Source organism: Canis aureus, chromosome 38 (assembly GCF_053574225.1).
Source record: "Canis aureus isolate CA01 chromosome 38, VMU_Caureus_v.1.0, whole genome shotgun sequence".
Lineage (NCBI taxonomy): Eukaryota > Metazoa > Chordata > Mammalia > Carnivora > Canidae > Canis > Canis aureus.
In genome coordinates this window covers 3,849,154-3,872,339 of record NC_135648.1, presented here as the reverse complement: position 1 = coordinate 3,872,339, position 23,186 = coordinate 3,849,154, and the positions used below count along the sequence as shown (strand labels likewise).

Sequence of the window (23,186 nt, the reverse complement as noted above, 5' to 3'; positions counted from 1 at the left end):
TCATCTTTCGATGGACACCGAGGCTCCTTCCACAGTTTGGCTATTGTGGACATTGCTGCTAGAAACATCGGGGTGCAGGTGTCCCAGCGTTTCACTGCATCTGTATCTTTGGGGTAAATCCCCAGCCGTGTAATTGCTGGGTCGTAGGGCAGGTCTATTTTTAACTCTTTGAGGAACCTCCACACAGTTTTCCAGAGTGCCTGCACCAGTGCACATTCCCACCAACAGTGCAGGAGGGTTCCCCTTGCTCCACATCCTCTCCAACATTTGTTGCTTCCTGCCTTGTTAATTTTCCCCATTCTCACTGGTGTGAGGTGGGATCTCATTGTGGTTTTGATTTGTATTTCCCTGATGGCAAGTGATAGGGAGCATTTTCTCAGTGACAACAGTGCTTGTTGTCAGTGTGTATGTCCTCCTCTGTGAAATTTCTGTTCATGTCTTTTGCCCATTTCATGGAAATATCAGAGAGGATGACAGTACATGAGAGACTCCTGACTCTGGGAAATGAACAAAAGAGGTACTGGAAAGGGAGGTGGGCAGGGGGATGGGGTGGACTGGGTGACGGGCACTGAGGGGGGCACTTGGTGGGATGAGCACTGGGTGTTAAAAGATATGTTGGCAAATCAAAAGAAAACTCTTCACCCTATTAATCAAACAGAGCAATTTCAGGCTGGGGAAAGCCTCCTGATCTCTCTTCCTTTTCCTCTGAACACCCCCAGGGCGCCCTTTAGAAGTGAAGCACGTTCTTAAGAGGCCTCAATTGTCAGAGAAGCCCTCCAAAGCCAGCAAAGGGACAATCAGGGAGGAACCTCCAAGTGACTCCTCAGGGCTCCCTTGCTATGTGAAAAGAAGCCCGTGAGCATCTAGGCACCTGCGAGCTGCCCAGGATCAGCTTAGGTAGGTGGGAACATTCCTGACCTTCTCCCAGCCCTGACTGAGTGGGGCCCATGCGGCCAAGGCAGGGGGAGGCAGCGGAGGACGGCCCTACCCTAACCACAGGGCTGGATCTCAGCCCAAACCTGGGAGGTGCTATTACTCCCTCTCCCTCGAAAAGCAATCCCCAGGGCTCATCCAGAGTGAATATAAAGGGACGAGAAAGGGTTAGTTAAGTGCATTCTCCTGGCAGGCAGGGCTAAGGGGGCAGCAGGAGTAGGCCTCCTGCGGGAGCCTCGGGCTGTGCCTCCCCTGATGCTTCCAGCAAGCGGCACCCCTGGAGCCACAGCAGCTGCCTGCACGGCTCCTGAGGACTCGATCCCTGGACACAGTGGCCCACAGAGCTTTGCCACTTGTCCCATCTCCCTGCCTCTCAGCCTGTCCCACCCACTTCTCCGATCCACCCCACCCGCCCGCCCCCAGCGTTCAGATTCATTCAGAACCAGGTTCTAACACGGTTATGCACACAGGTGAGAAGACAAGTTGCAAAGGTCAGTCGCCCACAGATGAGTGGGTTCTATTCTCAGGCTCGGGGGGCAGGTTCCTCTAAGGGGCAGCTTTGTCTTGTTCCCAGTAAGTGGAGATAACCAGGGTTAGTACTGGATAACCTTGGTCTGATCCGTGCTACCACCACTACCAACCCCCCCGCCCCCAACACCCTGAGCAAGCAGCACAGCTCGGCCGGGGAGCCCCAGGAGGCCTGCCTGTAGATCTCAACACGGACCTTTCAGAGCACACGTGCCTCAGTTTCTTCATCCAAGAAGTAGCAGGCCGCTAGGGGCAGATACCGCCCCAAAGGATCACCGTGAGGAAGAAAGGAGTTAATACTCAGAATGATGCTTAGCCTCGAGTCTTATTATTACAACTGGAGCTGTTTAAAGACCTGGAGTTTGTCTCATTTCACAGTAAATATATTTTGACTACCCCAAGTACCTGGCTGGGGCTCGCACATATTAAATAATCATAACATGACAAGACCCTGGCAGCAAAAACAAACATACCAAAAAAACAAAGAGCTCCACGTCCCTTGCTCTGACAAGAGACAGCCCAGGTTGGCATGCTGAATTGTCAGATTCCTTCTCTCCCTGCAATGGGTTTCTCCCAGTATGTCCTGGTGCTTCTTGAGTTATAAACTTGCAGGGGGTGGGGGGATACTTCAGCCTTTAGCACATGGCTGGGAGAGACTCTGCAGTCTCCATTTCTCCTTGCCTGGGGGGTTCTTGTGACCTGGATCTTACGACCTACCCAGGAGGCTACTTTGGCTCTGGTTGTGGAGCTGCTCTGTGGACTTCTGGGAGCCAGTCCTTGCTTCTTAAAAACCAGGTTTTTAAAGGGCGCCTGGGTGGCTCAGTGAGTTGAGCATCTGACTCTTGATTTCAACTCAGGTCCTGATCTTGGGGTCCCTGAGATCAAGCCTCATGTTGAGCTCCATGCTAGGCACGGGGCCTCCTTGGGACTCTCCCTCTCCCTCTCCCTGCTCGTGCTCTTTAAATAAATAGATAAATAAAATATTTTTTTAAAAACCTGTCTTTAATTCCATCTCTTATAAGAGACACACACTCTGACCAATATCCTGATCCATGCATCCTATGAAGTCAACAAACGAACAGAAAGAGTTGCTTATAAACGTGTCATTAAAAAAATATAAATAAATAAATAAATAAATAAATAAATAAGTCATTACTTCTCCACTGTGCTCTCCTAAGATGACAATCGGACTCCAGATACACAGGTGCCCCCCACCCCCCACCCCCAGAGCAGTGACAGGAGACTCCACGGAAGGAGGACACACAAAGAGAGGGCGCCGGGTCCTGAGAAACCTCAGCAGGAAGTGGAGGTTCTGGCCCACTAAGTACAGGGACTCAAGGTTCCAGAGGTTGGGAAGTGACTTCTGGAGGCTCAGCGAGTTTCCGTCCAAGGAAACTAGCAGCGGGTGGAGAGCAGGCCGGAGAAGAAGGCTGAGGCACAAGGCCTCGCTCTGACTGCAGCAGGAAGAACGGGCAAGCTGCAAGGGTGTGGGTGGGGAGCAGAGAGCTGAGGGGCCTCTCTTAATAAGGTAGTGGTTTGGGCCCCAACCAGGAGGGCGTCGCTGTCAGTTTTCTTTGGGGCTAGGGATTGGTGAGGTGCTCGTCCAGCCATCGCCCCCACCAAATATGCATCCAATCCGTGTCGTTCTGCAAACCCTCACTCCACTTTGGCCAAGAAGCAGCGATGAAAGCCAGAGGCTGAGGCTGAAACAGGCGGGAGCCTGGAGCTCTGTGGCAGGCTCTGGCCCTGGAGCTCATGAAACACGACACCTAGAGAGGGAAACTGAAGGAAAAGAATCACAGCCAAACAAACACACCCTTGGCCAGAGCTGAGCCCAGGGGCCAGAGAGGGAAGGAGGGCCAGATATTTGCTCCCTTTCTCTCCAGGATCACAACTGCACCAGCGGGGAGACTCTTTTTGTTCAAAGACTACACTTACCCATCCCGCCCACAACTGAAAAATCTTATTTTATGAATCCTTGCTTGGTGAAGCTTATTTTGGTGCTATTTGATGGAGAAAAAAAAAGACATTGTCTTGCAAAGTCTCTGTAATCAAATGCCTGCCTTTGCAGGGAATTTGCCATCACAGCCCTCCTATCCTTTAGCCAGTACCGGAGCAAAATGAGTGGATTAGGCCATGAATAATCCACGGCAATAGACACCTCAAAGTAAGATGCATTTAGCTCTACTCTGGGAAACGAACTAGGGGTGGTGGAAGGGGGGGTAGGGATGACTGGGTGACGGGCACTGAGGGGGGCACTTGATGGGATGAGCACTGGGTGTTATTCTATATGTTGGCAAATTGAACACCAATAAAAAATAAATTTATTTTAAAAAAAGATGCATTTAGCTCTAGAATGAGTTAGTTGGTTTGTTGTTCAATATGGGAGGCAGTGCAGCCTAATGACTAGAAAGAGAGAATAGCGAAAGAAATTGAAGACCCTACAAAGAAATGGAAAGACATTCCATGTTCATGGATCAGAAGAACAAGTACTGTTAAAATGTCTACAGCACCAAAAGCAGTCTACACATTTAATGTAATCCCTATCAAAACTCCAACAGCATTTTTCAAAGAATTAGAACAAACAATTCTAAAACTCGTGTGGAAGCACAAAAGACCCCTAAGTAGCCACAGCAATCTTGAAAAAGCGGACCAAAGCAACCCAGACTTCAAGTGATACTACAAAGCCCGAATAATCAAAACAGTATGGCACTGGCCCAAAAATAGACACATAAGTCAAGAGAACAAAATAGAAAATCCAGAAATAAACCCACAATTATATAGTCAGTTCATCTTCAACAAAGTAAGAAAAAATATGCAACGGGAAAGCAGTCTCTTCAACGAATGGTGTTGGGAAAACTGGACAGCTACTTGCACCAGAATGAAACTGGGCCACCTTCTTCCAGCATACACAGAAATAGACTCAAAATGGATGAAAAAATTAAATGTGAGACTTGAAATCATAAAATTCCTAGAAGAGAGCACACAGACAGTAAGGTCTTTGACACTGGCCACCGCAACATTTTTCTAGATACGTCTCCAGAGGCAAGGGAAACAAAAGCAAAAATAAACCATTGGGACTTCATCAAGATAAAAAGCTCCCCTGCGGGGAGTCTGCTTCTCCCTCTGCCTGGGTCTCTGCCTCTGTCTCTCGGTGTCTCTCATGAATAAATAAATAAAATCTTAAAAAGAAAAAAGAACTCTTGCCATTTGCAATGACATGGATGGAGCTAGAGGGTATAATGCTAAATCCGATAAGTCAGTCAGAGAAAGACAAATGCCACATGATTTCATTCATATGTGGAGTTTAAGAAACAAACCAGCAAACAAACAAACAAAAAACTGAAGGAAAAGAGAGAGACAGAGCGAGAGAGCAAGCGACAAGCCTAGAAACAGATTCTAAACTACTGAGAGCTGATGGTCACCAGAGGGGAGGTGGATGGGGGAGGAACAGGTCAAACAGGTGATGGGGATTAAGGAACGCACTTGTGATGAGCACCAGGTGATGCATGCAAGTGCTGAGTCACTACATTGCACACCTGAAATTAATATAACACTGTATGTTAACTAAACTGGAAATATAAAATAAAATAAAATAAAATAAAATAAAATAAAATAAAATAAAATAAAATAAAATATAAAATAAATAAAATAAAATAAAATAAAATAAAATAAAATAAAATAAAATAAAATAAAATAAAATAAAATAAATTAGAATGGGTTCACAGTTCAGTACTACCACCAATCTGCTATGTGACCTAGGGCAAATCATTCAACCTCTCTAGGCCTTATTTCCTCATCTGCAAAATGGGGATATAATGGTATTGATCCCATATGACTGGCATTAAAACTAAGTAAGATTGTCTCTTTAAAACAGTTTCAGTGCCACACAGCAAGTGCTTAATAGACAGTAGCTATAGGGGTATCTGATGCTCAAGTATTTATAATTCTCCAAATCATCCTGTTGAAACCATTTTTAAAAGTCAGTTTGAGAGACTTTGGCGCAGTGCCCCCATTGCCATTTGAATTCCCTGCCATAATCTCTTCTAACCCTCATGCCAAGCAGGGATCAGGAGCCTCCAGTCCCACCTGGGAACCAACCATGCACATCTTTCTTCTTGTGTCTCCCACTCTCTTCTCATGTTAAGAGCTTTCGTTTCCATATGAAGGAGCTGTGATAAATTGGCAAGAACCGTCCACCTGGCATGCCCAAAACCTGACAAAACTAATAAAGTCTAACTCAGATTTTGTTTTCTAGAAATTAAGTTTCAATTCTAGGAATAAGTCACGGTGATCACATCACTCTGCTGCCAGAGCAAGACATTTGGATCTCTGCATTTAAATGTTTCCACATATTCAAAGTTCTCTGAATTGATTTTTTTTTAAAAGATTTTATTTATTTATTCATGAGAGAGAGAGAGAGAGAGAGGCAGAGACACAGGCAGAGGAAGAAGCAGGCTCCATGCGGGGAGCCCGATGCGGGACTTGATCCCAGGTCTCCAGGATCATGCCTTGGGCTGAAGGCAGGCACTAAACTGCTGAGCCACCCAGGGATCCCCTGAACTGATGTTTTTACGTATGATTGAGTGAAATAAGGTGATGTTAAAACTTGATGGATATTATTTATGTGTTTGAGAAATTATGGAACACAAAATTACCAGGAATAAGAATTGAAACACAGCAGGTCTGGTTCTTGTGGTGAAGACTGTCTTGACTGTAAAATCGTTCCATCTGCACCTGGGAGGCTCAGTGGCTGAGCATCTCGATTCCTGCACCAGGCTCCCTGCTCAGCGGAGAATCTGCTTCTCCCTCTCCCTGTGCACCCCCTACCCTGCTTATGCGTGTTCTCTTTCTCTCTCAAATAAATAAAATCTTTAAAAAAATTAAAAAGTTCCATCAGTTACCAACAAAAATACCACCAGACCCTTGTCCTATCATAGAGATCTACCTCGACATGCATTCATTCGTTTGATATTTTTTTTTAATTTTTATTTATTTATGATAGTCACACAGAGAGAGAGAAAGAGAGGCAGAGACACAGGCAGAGAGAGAAACAGGCTCCATGCACCGGGAGCCCGACGTGGGATTCGATCTCAGGTCTCCAGGATCGCGCCCTGGGCCAAAGGCAGGCGCTAAACCACTGCGCCACCCAGGGATCCCTCGTTTGATATTTATTGTGCAATTTCTAAATGTCAGGAACCGTGCTAAGCACTGAGACACAGAGCAGAGCTCCTTCCCACCTGTGTCGTGGAGGTTAGTGGGAAGTTGAGGAAAATAAAAGGCAGTTACAGAGTGATGTAAGACAGCAATGATGGGGAGGAAGGGCACCTGGCCACGGCTAAGGGGCAGGGAAAACTTCCCAGCATCAGCAACATCTAAGTTAAGACTTGTGGGATGAGCAAAGCTTGGAATGAGCAGGTCGGAGGGGAAGGATTGCTGCGAGTAGGGGCACCCTCATGGAGAAAGGCCCAGAGACCGGAGGGCTTAGAGGAATGTTATCACTTAGGCATGACTCAAGTGTGGGATGCAAGGCATAAGCAGCAAGAAAGGAGACCAGAGAAGAAAGCAGAAGTCTTGTAGGGCATTTAATATAAGCATAAAGGGGAGCCCTGGCAGTCACCTAAATAAATAAATAAATAGGAGGATGAGAAGACAGAGTTAAGAAACTATTTCCTGAATAAGCAACAACAGTGAGGATGGTGGAAAAAGTGGAAAAATAAAGAGATATGTAGGTGTGGAATCAAATGGATTAATGATCTGGGTTGAATGTGAGGGCAAGGGAGGAGAGAGAAGCCAAGACTGGGGCCTAAGTTTCTGGTGTGGGAAGCTGGGGGGAGGGGGTCCCACCACAGGGCCTTTGCACTTACTGTTCTCTCTGCCTGCAGTGCTCTTTCCCCACATTCCTGTTGGGCTCACTCTCCACCACATTCAGGTCCCTGCTCAAAAGCTGCCCTATCGGAGAGTCTTCAACTGCCCGATACAAAATGACACCTAATCAGCACCCACATCGCGACTCCCTACCCTCCTACCGCCTGTATTAGTTCACAGCATTCATCCCCACCTCACGCTGGATGTGTTTGTTTCTTCAATCGCCTTCCTGAGCCCGTGGGAATGGGAGCAGCAGGGGTTTTTTTTTTTTTCTATTTTGTTCCCTTTTTTATCCTCAGCATCTCACATAGTTCCTGGCACATAATCACTCTTAATATATTTTGTCTAAAGATTAAATTTGTAAAAATAGATAATGCTAAAAGAGGAAACAGAAGCAGTCTAGAAAAACACGCTGACCTCTGTTTCTCACACTTTCATTTAGCAGCTCCTCTGTTTTTTAGTTAATGAAAACATTAGATATATGGAAAGGGGCACAAATCATACACGGATGGCTCCGCCAATCCCGGTAAAACGAACATACTCAGGTTATCACCCCTCAGGGCGAGAATAAAACACCCTCAGGAGCTTCCAACACGACCCTCCCAAGCACCACCCCTCTTGCTCTCCCCCAGAGGTTCCCAGGAAACTGACTCCTAACCCCACAAAGAGTTTTGCCTGGTTTCGAACTTTCCATAAACAGAATTAGTTCCCTTTGTATTCAGCGTCTGGTCCCTTTTCGCTCAATATTAGATTTGTGAGCTTTGTCCCAGTTGTCATACATTATGTGAAATGATTGCAGCAATTTCAACTCTCACCTGCAATGTATGGAGCAATTTTCCATTGCTCCAAATCCTTGGCACTTGGTTGTGAGTCTAATCCATGTTGGCCGTGCGGGTGGGTTTGTAGTAATGTCTCACCTCCCAGGGACTGACTAGCACAGAGGAGCATTCTCTCGTCCACGCCACGTGACACCCACTCTCGTGAGTTCCTGCACAAGCCTCTCTTCCCTGCTTTTGTCTTTCTCTTCTTGCTCCAAAGCATTTCCCTTTGTGTTCTGAGTGCAAACCCTTCATCAGTGTTTATGACTGCTGCAAACATCTTGTTCAGACTCTAGTGTTTGCCTTTCACCTTCTAACAGTGACTCTTGAGGAACATAAATTCCTAAGTTTGATGTAACCCACGTTATCCACCTTTTCCCTTCTGGTTGGTGTTTTCTGTGACCTGGAAGCATTGGTAAAGGGGGACGCGGGAAGTAGAGGTGGGAAGGAAGGGAACGTGCTTTCCAAACGTGGAGACTGGTGTGAGCCAAGGCAGGGCCGTGCTCCCTAGATTGTGCTGGGCCAGGCTAGAGGGGAAAGTGTGTGCTGGTCAACGTGGGAGAAAAGGTTAGCCCAATGAAGTGAGCCTAGGCCATGAGGGACCTCCAAGTAGGCCAAGGCACCTCTCCTTGACCTGAACACAATGGAGGTGGCTGGAGGTCCCCAGCTCCACCTAGCTGTAGGCCTTCTCACCGTCCTTCCTGTACCTGCAGCTCACCGAGTACATGTGCCCAAAGTAGAGCTGAACCGCTGTCCCCCCGTGCTGCCTTCCTACCCTGGACATACTTCCATCTCAGCCTTGTCATGCTGCACCTGCAGCTTGGAGTCTAAGCAGACACTTGTTTGCAAACAATGGCAGTAGATGCAGGACAAGCTTGCATAGCCTCATGAGAGCTATTCCACGATCAACAATTTGGCATCATGTTGGTAGCTGGAAATGAAGCACGGTGAGAGTATTTTTACACGACGGCAATCAGCAAGGCCACCGAGCCCCACAGAGCCCACCGTTGGACACTGTTAGACATCATTAGACGCTGGTCTCATTCAACCGTAGATGACAGCACCGAGCCTAGTGGCTGCACCAATGTCTGTTGAATTAAGGTGTATTTTTTCACACCTAACACTACTTTCAGAACAACAAGAAACTCCTCCCTTTGTTACCAGCATCGTGCTAAGTGAAACAAGTCAAACACAGAAAGGCAAGTACTGTGTGATTCCACTTATGTGAGGAATCTGAAACAGTCAAATTCATAAAATCAGAGCCTGCAGTGGTGGTTGCCAGGGGTTGGGGAGGGAGAAGAAACAGGGTGTTACCGATCAAGAGGCCGGAAGTTTCAGTTAAGTAAGGATGAACTCACTCTAACGATCTGCTGTCCAACATCGCATCCTGTACACAACAATGTACTGCGTGCTTAACATTTGTCAAGAGGGTGGCTCTCATGTTAAGTGTTCTTTTCAAAATAGAAAATGTTTTTAAAGAATCCTGCTGTCTACCCCTCAGTCCAACCAGCGAGTACGTGGTGCTCATTTACTCTGCATGGTGACACCATCCCTGAGAGCTTGGGAGCCACAAGAGAGTGACACATAGTGAGCACACAGGACGTGTGTCGGAGAAGCCCGGGCCTCAGGAGGCATTTCGGAGCCAGCTGGTGCTCCTAAGAGGTCTGGGAAGCATGGCTTCCTATGCAAATCTCAGTAAAAACAGCCCAGACACTGTCTAGAGCCAAAAGCTCATCTCACTCACGAGGTCCTCGAACGAGGAGGAGCCCGTGGGCCCCTGTGTCAGACACGCGAGGGCACGGCCCTTGGCCTTCCCTCCACAAACAGGATGAGGAAATGTCAGTTGGTGAGAGAATTCATGACTCACAACAATGCCTGGTGGGGTAGGGGGTTTTCAGTAAGAGGAATGAGTAAAGTTTTATTTGCCACGCACACCCAAGAGCCAAAACCTAGCAAAAGAATGAAAACAAAGTCAAAAAGACACAACCCCGGCATTTCAAAGCAATCTAAAACATTAACTGTAGATCCCTTTGTTGTTAGAGTGAAAATACCATCCCTATGATTCTTAACTGAAAGACTGCCCAGGGCTGGGGGTGGCGGGGGGTGCGGGGGTGGGCAGCGGATCACAATCACCCTCCGGGTAGGGATGAGGGCCAGCGATTCAAACAAAAATTACTCAATATTATAATTGATTTAACTTATTTTTAGTCATGGTAATTCACTTACTTGGAAATTTCAAAGAACATGAGGGAAAGAATGAAGGTTTATGGTTATAAAGAGAGGCACGGGTTTTCAAAGGGATGAGACATATCTTAACATATTTTAATCCTCATCTTTTACAGATAAGAAAACTGAATATTTAACTGTAAGCTCTACACCAGCACGAACCAGGTCTGTCTTATTTACTGGGACATGCCCAGTGCCAATCACAGCTGGCACACCATAGGTATGCTCTAAGTAGTTGTTGAATGAATGAATGAATGAATGAATGAATGAGTGAGAACTACAGAGAAGCTGTGACTTGGGCCAGCATTAGTCATGTTGACATTTTGGTGGAGCCGGTGTGAACGTCCTAACCCCAAACCCAGTGATCTTTCTACCCTGGAGTGGTGGTTAATTAAGAAAATGGGGCTCTGGAGCCAGGCTGCTCGGGATCCTGAGCCAGCCCCACCACTTACTAACTGTGTGACCGTGAACAGGTTATATAACATCCTTGAAACTCAATCTCCTCTTCCATAAAGTGGGGGTAATCATGGTCCACTCCCTAAGGGCAATCGTGAGCATCAAACAAGGAAGTACATGTAGAGTATGTTGCAAGTGCCCAGCTCACAGGATGTGTTCCCTGCACAAGGGCCATTATTATTATACCACAAATGATAAGATGGGACTAAATGATCTTGGACGCCTGGGTGGCTCAGCGGTTGAGCATCTGTCTTTGGCTCAGGGCATGATCCTGGGGTCCCGGAATCGAGTCCTGCATAGGGCTCCCTGCATGGAGCCTGCTTCTCCCTCTGCCTGTGTCTCTGCCTCTCTCTGTGTGTGCCTCTCATGAATAAACAAATAAAATCTTAAAAATGAATAAATAAATAAATAAATAAATAAATAAATAATCTTAGTCCCTAAAGGCCCAACTTGGTCTTCTGTGTTCGTGGTAAGTAAGCTCTTTGAAAAATGAGCCTGAGACAAAACCTGAAACATTACTTATAAATGACACATCACAGTTTTCCCAGAAGTCCGTCAACTTGAAGCGTACCCACAGGCTACCAAAAATCCGAGACAATGAGACAGACTTTGAGGGAAGGTCCTACACTATTCATCACTTTATCCCATAGACAGCCTGGCAGAGGAGAGGTGGGGTAGCCTGGTGGTCAAGAGCACAGATGCTCAGCCTTAGCTGCTAGGACTTCAATCCTACTTCCTCCGTTCGTTCACCGTATGGCCCTGGGGCAAGTTGGTGACTCTGTGTGCCGACATTTCTTCAAATCACAGTGAGTTTCATAACTGCACCTCCTGACAGGGCGGTGGTGAGGACTAGACAGGCACGTGGCCGTCATCACAGGCAGTGGGGACCCCTGTGAATTCATGTACAAAGGCACAGACTCAGCGACTTGAAGGTGTATTGCTGTCTCTCCAGTGACCAACCCTGGCCTGTCCCCAGAGCCATGGTCCCAGCTCACGGTCCGGCCCTCACACCTCACACCAGCCTGAAATGATGCACAGAGGAGCACATGAAGCCGGTACTCATTCCTGGAACTAAGTCCAGTCAATCGGGCTGAATTTAAAGGCCTGAGCCACACAACAAATGTGAGGGCAATTTTCTGGCAGAACATGGTGAATGGGCCCTGGGGTCCGGGTCTCCATCATCAGTGGATGCGAGGCCACCGAGGTACCAACCCATGGATGAGAGTCTAAGGAGAGCCAGCACCACCAGGCTGGTTCGTGGCCAGAACCAACTGAGCTACGAGTGCTGGGCGCCAAGGACACGTGGGGAGCTGAGCACTCAGGTTACCTTCCACCCCTTCGTTCTTCCCTGGACCTCCTCCAGCCGGTGTTTGGCAGCCCCAACAGCTCAGTTCAACCCAGGACAGCTTTTGGATGATCATGTCTACTGACGCACCCCCCAGATGCCCCTCCTTTGTGAGTCACGGCAGAGTCTTCCTTATGGACAGATTCACAACACACACAGTTCGGATTTTTAATAGAGATGGTGCATAAACACTCGTCGACTAACAGAGCTTAAAATCAATAAACTTGCATATTTTATAGAGCCAGGGGAGCGCTGTGGTTATGAGCTTAGGTTCCACAGCCGGGTGCTACTTGAGTTCACTGCTCAACGGAACCACTCACTCACCTCGTGTGAGATACCTAACCTCTCTGTGCCCCAGTTGCCTTATCAGTAAAATACAACCATTATATCGACTGCACATGGTTTCCGCGAGACCAAACCAGAGAACATGGGTAAAACCATTAGGAAGTATCTGATAAGTAGTAAACGCTATCCACAGCCAGCTATGATTAGCAGACCACTCACACCAGGGGGGTAAAGGTATCTGTGCAAAGGGAAGGAAAGGACACACGAAAGGAGGTCTCACGCCGAACAAAACAAAGGGCGGTGCCCATTTCTGTGTGCTGGTGCTTGGACCGGAGAAATAGGATGGTGTCCCTCGTCCCCCTGTTGACCCATGCTCAAGTATTCCCATTGGTAGAAAGTCACTCAGAATAAGTCCAAAGCCAAGGTTCTTTCAAGTGCCCCCATCCCTTTATTTGCATAACCCTGAAGTTGCCCAAACCAATCTCATTCAGATTTTCCAAAACAATCACCTTTGCACTGAGTCACCCTGGAAACTTTTAGTAGACTGGGTTGCAGTTTCAAAAAGCTGTGGGTGAAAGCACTAGACGCCCACCTACATCATGTTTTGCTTCTCCAATTGTACCGAAATACAAAAGGGCAACCACAAAAATGATCCAGCCTACTATCCCATTAATATTTGGCGTGGGTACCCCAAATACGCATTATCCATTATGGGATATGGTGCGTGACTGCGATTTGGCCAGAACTGACAAGGCCAGGGTCTAAGAGTTCAATCTGTCCCCATCCCCCCCACGGCCCAGGCAGCATGGCCTCTGGGTCAGTGCCTCAGGCATCTCCTTCATCCCCACCAGAGATCTGGGTCACAAGAGAGCACAGGTCAGAGTGGGATCACAGTACTACAGTCAGTCAAAACCAAAACTGAGACGAGAACACCCAGGGCTCCTGGCTCCAAGATCAGAGCTCTTTTTCTAAGACAGCTGGGAAAACACTTCTAAAGATTATGTCCTTTCAACAATACGCAGAACTAAAAAAATAAAAAAATAAATAAATGAATAAGACAAACCTTAAGAAAAGTTCAAAGCAAAGCAACATTGCTCTTCTACCACGGTCACTTTTAGAAATAGTAAGTGAGCTCTCAGCATTGCCAGGGACAGTCTACACCATTAGCACCAAACGTACGGAGGTGAGGGGAAGCAAAGCAAGCAGCGGCGCCCCGTCACGGCCATGGTGGCCACGCTCATTCTCAGGCCTAAGGCAAGTGCACTAGGCACACAGGAAGGAGCAAAGCCTTGTCAATGCTCCTGGTCTAGGTAATGGCTTGCCTACTCTTCCTTTTATCACATTTGGGGTACCTTGGAGGGACATCAGAGAGGCGAAACTCGGTCTTGTAGGAACCCAGCAAGACCACTTTACCAGTCATAAAAGGAAGACGATGGCAGGCAGAGGAAAGGCTGGACTAGCCCAAAGCCTGGCAGCCTTGTCGTCTTCCTCTTGCTCTGGATCTTCCCACTTTCCACCCTGTCAGGAGCCTCCCTGTGCCCTTAACCAGAACCTTCACCTTGTGTGAATAACATTAACTAAAGAAAATAAGGGACGTCTGGGTGGTTTAGTGGTTGAACATCTGCCTTCAGCTGAAGTCATGATCCCAGGGTCCAGGGATCGAGTCCCCCATTGGGCTCCCCACAGGGAGCCTGCCTCTCCCTCTACCTGTGTCTCTGTGTGTCTCATGAATAAATAAATAAAATCTTTTTGAAAAAAAAAAAAGAAAAGAAAAGAAAGAAGAAAAGAAAAAACAAAAGAAAAGAAAAGAAAAGAAAAGAAAAAAGAAAGAAAAGAACAGCAAAAAAAGAAAAGAAAGGAAGAGAAGAAAAAAAAGAAAATGCAGCTTAACATGGCCGGCTTTGCTATGCAATTAGCAACCCAGGAGGCTGGAATCAACATCACGCAACAAATGTTTGTCATCCCCATCAACAAGAATGGTAGAGGTTTGCTGAGGACCTGTAAAAAGTTCTAGGCGCTCTTACAGATCTGTGGCGCAAACGAGGTGAGCAGGACAGTCTCTCCCGCTTCGTTACTTGTCTAGCACTGTCTGGTGCTGAACTGAAAGCCTGGGATGTGTATTTGACCCTGTACGGATATGAAGCCCAGCTGTGCCACTTAACAGCCACGTGACCCTGGGCCAACCACAGCCTCTCTCTGCTTCAGTTTCCTTATCCGCAAAATGGGGGTAATAGGGGCGCCGGGTGGCTCACTCAGTTGAGCATCAGCCTTTGGCTCAGGTCAAGATCCCAGAGTCTTGCTCAGAGGGGTGTCTGCTTCTCCCTCACCCTCTGCCCTTCTTTCCACCATCCACTCAGGCTCTCTATCACATACTCTGTCTCTCTCAAATAAATAAATAAAATATTTTTTTAATGGGGTTATGTAATAAGAAAGCCTTCTTTTTATAGGATGGCTGCAGGGTTACACAGGTCAAAGGCTAAGAAGAGTGGCTGCTACAGAACAGTATTTATTTTGATAAGACAGTCTCCTCACCTGCAGGGGCCCCTGTCTCTTCAGATCTAAGAGCTGGGGAGGACCTCAGCAGTCATGCATACGGTTCGACCTCCTCAGCGTGCAGGTGAGAACGAGGCTCCAGGACACCAGTAGGCTTGTCCACAAACACACGCTTTGTTAAAGGAGTCTTGAGTTAGACCCAGCCCCTCCCCCAGGTCTTCAAACTGCCTCCCAGTCTAAGAAGCTATAGTTCATAATTTATAAATAATTCTGCTGACCCTCCTCAGAACATATTTGTTTTTCAGTTACACAAACAAAGAAATGAATAGTTGGTAGGAGTATTATGGTGACCACACCATGACAACATACATGGAGAAATTATTTCAAGGCACTGGGCCCCCAATCGTCCCACTGCAATTGTACATTATATAAAAGAACACGACTATTTCTGCTTCACCCCATTCTAAAATATGTTTGGTTTGAGAGGGAAAAGTTCTGTGGCCCTAGTTCAGGTCTGGGTGTTATCAATATCATATGTCTTAAATTTTTTTGCTTGGCTTTAACCATGAATATTTATGGTAATAATCACATAAAGTGGCATTGGTACTGAGGGTGCTGAGTCTGTGTGTGTGTGTGTGTGTCTGTCTGTCTGTCTGTCTGTATCCCACATATGTGGCTTACACAGCTCCCAGGACCCACACAACATATAATTTACATATAATCCCCTTTGGGTGGTTGATTGTTGGTTGGTTGAATCATTTCAAGACTGTTCCACCCACATAAGCAGAAGCAGTCTCCTGGGACACATATCATCTATCTCTGAATCTCTCTCCTTTTTTTCTTCTTCTTTTTCTTAAGTTCGCTCCATACCCATCATGGAACCCAATGTGGGGTTTGAACTCACCACCCTGAGATCAAGACCTGAGCTGATATCAAGAGTTGGACGCTTACTTGACTGAGCCAGCCAGGTGCCCCTCTGAACCTCTCTTAAACTACTATAAAATCTTTTATTCACAGACATTCTCAGATATTCACACAACCAAACCCGAAACTTTGGGCCTTAGAGAGCCCTAAACGCAGCTCCTCAAAAATGAGGCCTGTTCCTTGTGCGCTTTAAGGCGTCCAGATGAAGAAGTCTTGGTGTCAGATGGGAAGAAAGAAGCCACATGAAGACATTACACTAACGTTCTTGGCATCTGGCTTCAGGTACAGAGTAGGGTTCTCATGGTGCTGAGGTATTATTTACAACGATCAATGTAGCAACTCTTTTGGCCAGCAGAATTCTTCATACAAAAAAAAAAAAAAATAGAAAGGCATTTTGTCACCCATCCCCTGTCAAACAGAAGACTGGAAGGGAGGGCAGGCTCTCCCCATTAAACAGAACAGGAAAGTGATGTAGACCCAGAATCAAAGACTTACAACTGGAAGAAGTCATTCGTCCAAGGCCATGCAGCAAGTGGTACCTAAATGTGGGCCTCCTGTCTCTGAATCTAGAGTTTTTTTAAAAATAAATAAATAAATAAATAAATAAATAAATAAAGCCACACAGGGGCCTACCTGCGTGGTCTCTATAGTCTCCGCTGTGTTGCTTTGATTCACATGCCCTCTCTTCGGCCTCTACCACACAGTCTTGATTACTACGGCCACGTAAGTGTCAACCAGGACAGACGGAGTCCTCCCACTCCATTCTTCTTTCTCAAACTTGTTCTAGCTGGTATATAGTTCCTTGCCCTTCTCATCTAAATTTTAGGATAATCTAGTCTATCTTCATTTTTTAAAGTTGCTAAAACTTTGAGAGAAGTCATGTTAAACCCGTATGTCCTTTGGGGAGAATTGGCATCTTCGCCATATGGAGTTTTCTAATCCACAGACATCGTGTGTCTCTCCATGTATTTAATTCTCCTTTTTGTTTCTTTCCTTGTGCTTTATAAATTTCAGCATACAAGTGCTGTGCGAACTTTATTCAGTGTTTTCTAGTGATTATAAGTGGCACTATCTTAGGGAGAAAGCATTTGGCCTTTCACAATTGAGTGTACTGTTAGCTGTGGACGTTTTATAAATGCTTTATATCAAGTTGATGCAACTCCCTTCTACTCCTACCTTTCTGAGAGTTCCCATTGTGAGTGGGTTTTGCTATTTCTACATCAATTAATATGAGCATATGATTTTTCACACCGAACCGCCCTTGCATACCTGGAGTAAATCCCACTTGATCATAGTGTACAATTCTTTTCATATATCATTGAATTCTATTTGGTAATATTTGTGGACGATTTTCACATCTAGTAATTCAGCAGCCTCTCCTGCTTTCCTTTGGTTAACATTTGCAGAACATAACCTTTGTCGTCCTTTTTCTTTCAACATGCTTGTATCATTACATCTCTGAAGTGGATTTCTTACGGACAGCATGTAGTTGAGTCACGTTTTGAGAGCACTCTCCTGTCTTTGTTATGTCTTGGATTCAAAACAGTTACGATATCGGCAATTACGGGTGTTTCGGATCTAATGTATTAGTTTGCTTAATCTTTAACACACTATCCTCAGAACCTTCCAAATATACCTATTTTACAAATTAGAAAGCTGAGATATATTTGCCTAGCTTAACACATCCAGGCAGCAGTGGGTTGGAACTGAAACCCAATCTGGCTCCGGTGCGCTTGCCTACACCCACAATGCTTCACCCGCCTGAGCTAGCCCGCAAGCACGCTGCCTGGTTCTTGCCCTGGGAGTCGTTTGGCAAAGACTCTACATATTCTAATAGGTCCACCTCCTCACTAGGGTGAGAAGCAAAGTTCCAGATCGCTGGCTACACCTTTGGCCTGATAGTTCTTGCAACCACGTATGCCACTCATAACTGACAGCTGCTGGGTTGGGGCAGGCAAGGGGAAAAGAGTGCTCTGCTTGTGATCCCAGAGGGCCTGAGACGCAAGGGCCAAAATCATTGGCAGACCAAGCGCCTGGGGGAGAGTCCCCAGCCAATTAAAAGAGGAGAAGCATACTTCAGCCTGAGCCAACAAAGCAGCAGTGTCCAGCTCAAGTGAGGCCCACAAGATAAACACTGACCCTCCCCACCCTCCACCCTCACTGTGGATAAAACACAGGGCAGCACCTTGGGCCTGATCCAAAGCAGACACACAGACACATCAGGGACCTCATGAGGTTACAGCTCAGGCTATTCTGAATATGGCAAGAGGCCCCTGAATGTTCCAGAGGGGACCCAAAATTAACTTTCCTCTCTTGAAATGAAGCAGCTAATAAGATGACTCAGGGCAGAGAAGCAGAGCTCTGCACACAAGTCATGGTTCCCTTTAGCTGTGAATATCCCTGGGCTGGGAACGTTCACTCTCCTACCACTCCCATCATCCATGCAGGCTCTCCTGGGATCTGAGTGGGTTCTAATGGCCTGATGGGTAAAAATGGAAGGATACAGTGATCTGGTAAGTGACCCGTGTCACCACAGAGAGGAGAGGACCTGAGGAACCAGCATAAAGGAAAAAAACCAATGACTCTGTCAATCCACAATTGTAAATATTGTACGAATCAAACAACCAAACTGCAGGTAAAGACCATATAGATGAGATTTCAGCCTGAGCCCCAGGAAGCCTTTTGCCATCATCAAGGTGGAGCAGAGCACACATTAAACAGCCTATGCTACTGCTGTGTGGCAATAATCTATTTTAAAAAAGCTAGAAAACCTGATGCAGAAAGGTTAAGACATTTTCTCAAAGTCATGCAGCAAATGGGAAAGCAGAGCTCAGTCTTACAGTCTGGTTTCAATCTAGGCCTTTTGGCTCCAGAGCGATCTCTCCATCCTACCACCCTCCACCACAGAGGCACGCTCCAGTGCTCGCGTTTATATGGAGGAAACACTCCTCCCACTCCTCCCAAAAGAAGCCAGATTGACTTCCCTGAGAATAGTCAGCAAGTCTCTGACTCAACCAAGAACAGGATTTGAGTTTTCTTAGAAATGTCTAGCCCTATAATTTTAATTTTACAAAATTTTGTGTCGATAGAAAAAGACTGGAATGTATTCAAGCCGATAGAATGATGAGTAAAGTTGTCTCCCCCAGAAAGGGAACCTTCTCTAAGATTGGGTTGTATTATTTTTACACTTTTTTCTTTTCAAAATGACAAAAGAACGACTGTGTCCCCCAGTGTCATTCTAATTATGTCTGAGGCCAATGAACTGAGGCCTTCGGCAAGAAAGAAATTAGCTTAGGAAGTGTGGCTCTTGTTAAGAATACGCCTGGGCATTGCAGGAAGCATCATGGCAATGTTTTACTCAAGTCTTTGACTTAAAGATGGGATGTTCATCTGTGTCTTCGATAATTTTTGTGTTCCTCGTTACATATCAAATCACCCCGAGACCTCTCCTATACCCATAGGTCTCCAGGATTGAGAACATAACCTACTTGGTTATCTGAGAGACTCTTGTAGAAATTGCACCAGCTGCTTGATAGGCGGTGCATTTATAGGGAGACATGAGGTTGCACCTGGAGGACAGGCAGCTTTGTAAGGAACGTGTTCTGGGCAGCAGACCGGACCCCCTTGTCCCATGCCACAGTCACTCACTCAGTGACCCCGGGCCTGCATTTCCTCATCTACAAAGGCGTTAGGGTTGCACAATCTTGAAGGTTCCTCCCCCTCCTAACTTTCCACAGGCTTCGGTCCCTAATGCCAAATCCCAGAAGAATTAGTTGAGAGGGGTTGACACACCAGGTAGGATAGAACTTTAGCCACCGAACATTAGTCATAGCTTTTGAATGAGTGTTTACCATGTGTCATGTACAATCTGTAATGTTCTACATACATCGTTCCATTCAATGCCCACAACGACCCTATGAGATGGGAACGATTCCTACCACTAATTTGCCCATGAATAAACTAAGGCTCAGAGAACTTAATTAACCTGCCCGTGGTCATACAACTAGTAGGGAGCCGAGTTGACTCATGAGCTCAGCCAGTTTGGCTTCAGAGCCATGTATTGTAAGGGCTGTTCTAGGTGGAGAGATCTGTCTGCAGAACCCAGTGTCTCCCCAGTGAATGACCTTTCCTGACTTCAGATTTCACCAAATTCACTCCCGCCTTCCCTACCAGTTGTCCAAACTCTGCATCGTTTCCCTTCTATAAAATTTTTTTAAGAATAAAAAACCCTAAAAAGCAAACAAACAACAAACCTTTGCCCAAGCCCCGGCACACAGGTATAAATAATATGAAATGAGAGAGGTGATGAACAGCATAGCTAGAGATGTAAGCCTAAAACTGAGACAATACAGACAATATCCCAGGAAGTGGTTTTCAGAGGTAGGGCACCTTCTGGGCGTCCTGAAATCATGGACTTTCCCAAAAGTCATAACCCCCATGTTCACTTCTGTCTGCATCCCACAGCGGGAGGCTGCCTGGGAGGTGCCGCTCAGCCCCAAGATGCTAAGTAGAAGGACTGTGTGGATGAGTCACCCAATCTGGAGAGTATAGAAAAGTCAGGAAGGAAGGAACCGGCTATAAAACTTCCCTGCTATCCTCCCACCTGCCCCAGTCGGAAGCTCCTCTGTTCCTCCTCCGCCTCCCCGGGGTTACCCATGAAGATGAGAAACCCACTGGGAAAAGAGCTGAGGAGCCTGCAAAAATCAGCTGCAATATATCCATGAATGGAGCCTGGCAAAGAGTAACCAGAAAATTCGAAGCCATCAACAAATAGAATATTAATAGAATACCAACTATATATGCAAGGTAATCTGGAGATAGAAAGTCCTTGCCATTTTGTTTAAATCTACCTCCGTATCCAACACAGGGCTGGAAAGAGAAAACCCACAATGAATTTGAAAATTTCAACCCAGTAACAGTAGAATTGGGAGGTGGCTCCCCAGGGAGTAGAAAGCATCCTGCCTGAATCCTTGGGGAAGAAAAGAAAAAAGGCAAACATTTGAGGGAAGGGGAATCTCTATCTTCAACCCGCCATGAGCTTGGATCTCGACTGAACAATTATCATTCTTCCTGTACTCCTGGGAACCAGCTCATAGCATCCAGGACTGGAGCTAACCCAAACTGGCCATTTCTCTGGGATAATATTGCTTTTGGTTCCCTCCGTGTGATTGGCCAAACCCCCTTGAGCACAGAGGAAACACTGTTTCCTTTTGACCAAATTCACCCCTTTTATTTCTCACAGGAAAGGAGTGACTTTTTCGCATCCTGCAGGAAAGAGCAGAGGGTAGGGCACCACAGGGAATGGCAGGATGGAGAACAGTGAGTTAAGGGCATAGGCTTTGGTTCTGATTGTGGTTCTCTACTTTCTAGCTGTGACCTGGCAAGTGACCTAACCCTAGTGGGCCTCCCTGTGTCATCCGTAGGAGGCAGTGGATAATACTGACCTCCTAGGATTTTTGAAACTCCAGGGATTTTTAAAAACCTTGCACATAATGTAGCTGGTATTGTACTTAGCTCATAGGAGGTTCTTAAAAATTGGTAACTGGTATTGTTTCCAAAAATACAGAAGGAGGTGATCATGAGATTTATTATTTTTTTAAATGTAACCAGCCAATTTAGGCTAAATAAGCTAAATAAGTTTTTCCTGTAGTTTATTCAACAGACAGTAGCTGAGAACCTACTATGTGCCTGAATAAGTTAGGCCCTGGGGACAGAAAGATGAATGACACACTTTCCCAGCCTTAAGGATTTCACAGGCTAGCAAGGAGCGAGTATTACATAAACTTAAGAATAGCAGTGTGAGAAGTGTTGTAGAGGAAAGTGCTGTGTGAGCAATGAGGAAGGAGCAATTAATTAACTTGGCTGGAGGCAGCTTAGTGTGAGTCAGGACAGAAGTACTGGTCTGAGCTCTTCTGCCCATTTCTGCGTGTGACTTGGACCATGTGACCAGGAGTAAAGCATAAGGAGCACGTCCTGAGCTTTAGGCCAAAGAGATGAGTATTAGAGAGCACTCCTGACTGCTCACTTGCACACACACACACACACACACACACACTCCCAAGCATGACAGTGTAAGCACTCCGACATATGCACACACACAGACATTCCGACTCACTTCCCAACTTTATCCAACACAGACATTCAACATCATCGTGCTCACACATGCCAATCAGTCCCCAGATGGTAGAGTCTCTCCCCCTGCACTGCTGAGGGAAGACCCCGGGGGCCACCTCCTTACCCCATCTCGGTCCCAGCACGGCACCCAAGGCCCTCTGTGATCTTGCCTCTCTCCAACTCTCTAGCCCCACCCACCCCATGCCACTGTTACCCATGCATGGCTTTACTAAATATTCACTGAGTGCCTACTATGGGCAAGTCTTTGGGCCAAGCCCATTCTCTTTGACACAGCTGAGTCCAAGGGCCAAAATGTGGCTCCCTGAAAGCCTCCAGGCCTTTGCCTCTCGATCTGTTCCTTCTAAACACACCACCAACATGACACCATCACCAGCATTCCCCTTCCCACCGTCATGGCCCCACAGAACTGACCACATGCCTCTGGGGCCCCACCCAACCTGCAGTGGGAGCTGCACCCACGACAGCGTCCCTTCCTTCCAGTTCTTGTTCACCTACCCCACACCCACTAGCCTGTGATCTCTGTACTGTGCGCTTGCACGTCCCCCCGGGACCATGAGAACCTCACGGGAAGTGCTTGCAGAGTGAAGCAGTGTTTCTGCCCAGTTCCCAGTGTTTGCACCATTGATCCCTCCCCGTTCAAGTGGTTCTAGAAAGAACGCTCTTCGTGGGCCTCCAACACTGATATTTGCTTTATGAGCAACAATTACAACATAATTAGCAAATGATATACAAATCTGGTACAGTGTTCAGACTTCTGACTGTACTGTGGGTTCAAAACGAAAGGGAGAAGGAGTACTTCCTGGGCTTTTAGGCCAAATAAATGAGTGTTAGAAAGCATTCGTGACAGGGAGAGAAAGTACAAGACGGTAGCGAGGGGCTGGACAGAGGGGGATGGGGAGTTCCTGCTCGATGGGTGTAGAGTTTCAGTTTTATGAGATGAAAACAGCTACGGAGACAGACGGTGGTAGAGGTTGAATATTCTGAACACAGTTGACCCTTGAACAACATGGGTTTGAACTACATGGGTCCACTTATATACGGATGTTTTCCCATAAAGACAATACAATACTGTGAATGAATTTTCTCTTTCTTATGGTTTTCTTAATAACATTTCCTTTTCTCTAGCTTACTTTACTGTAAACACACAGTATACAACACATACACAAAACATGTTA

At 46.4% G+C, this 23,186-nt stretch overlaps 1 protein-coding gene and 1 long non-coding RNA gene across 5 annotated transcripts in view; both read right to left on the bottom strand.

Annotated features, from left to right (window-relative positions):
* Window positions 1–23,186, bottom strand: part of DDR2 (discoidin domain receptor tyrosine kinase 2) — a 149,368-nt gene that overhangs the window by 84,675 nt on the left and 41,507 nt on the right. The window lies entirely within an intron of this gene.
* LOC144307005 (uncharacterized) lies at window positions 2,445–10,170 on the bottom strand. The gene is made up of 3 exons (XR_013373964.1): window positions 8,145–10,170; window positions 7,329–7,431; window positions 2,445–3,230 (listed from the first exon to the last, which is right to left on the bottom strand). It is a non-coding gene; the product is annotated as an uncharacterized LOC144307005 (long non-coding RNA).